Below are 2133 nucleotides of genomic sequence, written 5' to 3'. Positions count from 1 at the left end.
ACAGTTCGGTGGTTTTTAGTATATTCACAGAGCTGTGCAACCATCACCACAATCTAATTTTAAAACATTCCCAATTGGGAGATTGGGACTGACATGTATACACTGATGTGTATAAAATGGATGACTGATAAGAAAATAAATAAATAAATAAACATTAAAAAAACAAAAAAAAATTCCCAACTGCCTCTTTTTTTTTGGGGGGGGGCACACCTTGAAGCTTGTGGGATCTTAGTTCCCTGAGCAGGGATTGAACCCAGGACCTCGGCAGTGAAAGCACAGAGTCCTAACCACTGGACCGCCAAGGAATTTCCCCAACTGCCTTTTGATGACTGTGTTTGATCACAAATGAGACTGAGAAACGGAGCAGCCAATGTGAGTCTAGGCTCACTGTAGAGGGCAAAATGATGAAATATCACGAATATCACCGTATATGAAGGCAGCAACATATACACTAGTCCTAAATTCTGTTCTTCTGATTTGTATTAAAGTGACATGCCATCCATCCTTTTTTAGACCTGAAAAAATGTAATTATGAACTGCAGGTACATTCAGATATCTCAATATGAGTAATTAAAACCACAAAGAAGATAAGCTGAGTGCGGATACTAAATATATCAGCTGAAAATTGGATTTCTGCTGGGTTCTACCCATTTAGTCATCTATCAATCAGAAAAATAAAGATATATCGATGGGATCATTTTTTTTTCTGGTCATCTTTTAAAATTACTATATGTACTATTTTTACTCATAAGCATCTTCTTTTACTTCTATGTTAAGGATTCTAGTTTTGATCACCAGCTGAAAAACCCAGAGTTCCTATGGTTGCTAGGGAACCAAAAAACATGATTCTTCAAGCTCTTATAATATAAAGGTATAATTATATACTTGCTTACAGGAGAAGAAAAAAAGAAAGACATCCAAAGACTATTTTTCCCTAAAATGACATTAACTAATGCAATCATTTCTATATGGGAAAAAAATAATATTTCACAGGGAAATAGCAGTAAACATGATAAAAGGAGAATCATCTGAACTTCCTATTGTTCTCTCCCACCCTCCACCTCTTCAAATCTATTCTTCATGATGAAATCATCTTGATTTGGCCCCCAATGCAAAACACATTCTTCTGTTACTGCCTTCAGTAATATGTCATTTAGCTCCCCTCCAAAATTAGAAACGAGAAGCTCATTAGAGTGGGTTATGAAATTTACTCCTGATAGATTCTCAAATTTGCTATTAATATTTCATTATTGTGATTGCTGATGGTCTCAGGTTCAGGAGGAAGCTTTCCTGGAATAATCAATCTCCTGTCTTTATGAGAAACATTATTCATAAACTTATGTAAAAGGTCTGCTCCTTCATTATAGTATAACCAGCTAACAATCTATCTGTGTGTGCCCATCTGACCTTGCAATTACGGGCTTATCTCTATGATCCATTGCAATGGAGTTATTAACTCCACTTCCTTAAGACTTTTATTCTTTTGCTCTGTAGGTCAGCCAGGGAGAATGATCAAGATCCCATTAATAACAATTATCAGCAACTCAGGAGGCATGTGGAAAACAGTCTTTCAAAACGTGAGAATTCGCTCCTGAGGAGAAGTAAAGGTAGGTAACACCGATTCCAGGAAAACCCCTTTCTCTAACTCAGGAACATCAACTCCAAGGTAGCAGTCTGAAATGAGAACAAGAAAATTCAACAGCATCATGGCTCTCAGCTGGAAATGGACCGATATGTTTCTCATGAGCCTTCTGGCAAAATCCCCAACTGCTCCCTTTAGCCTGTTCACAAGGGTCCCGTTTGTTGCATGGTTTACCACCTCTCGTCAGCTAGTAAGAGAGAGGAAGGAGGCGTGTCTCCAAACTACTGCCCCCAAGTGTCAGCTGTACAAACACTAATGCCCAGTCTTCCAACTGTGCTACAAGCACACTCATCCAACTTTATTTATACCCTACTTGTCTCAGTCAGTACTGCTCTTAGAATCCCTTCCACTTCAGGGAAGCACGCATTCCTTAGAAGCTGGAGATGGTGAAAGCACAGCATTAGATTTTCAGTCCTGAAAAGACTCACAAAAGAACACCTTGCTCAGCCTACTGCCAGTAGGCAGGTTGTGGAAACCATTCTGAGCTAGTT

Source organism: Neophocaena asiaeorientalis, unplaced genomic scaffold (assembly GCF_003031525.2).
Source record: "Neophocaena asiaeorientalis asiaeorientalis breed wild unplaced genomic scaffold, Neophocaena_asiaeorientalis_V1.1 scaffold740, whole genome shotgun sequence".
Taxonomy (NCBI): Eukaryota; Metazoa; Chordata; class Mammalia; order Artiodactyla; family Phocoenidae; genus Neophocaena; species Neophocaena asiaeorientalis.
The sequence above is the reverse complement of the archived record's forward strand: the minus strand, read 5'-3'. Positions refer to the sequence as shown.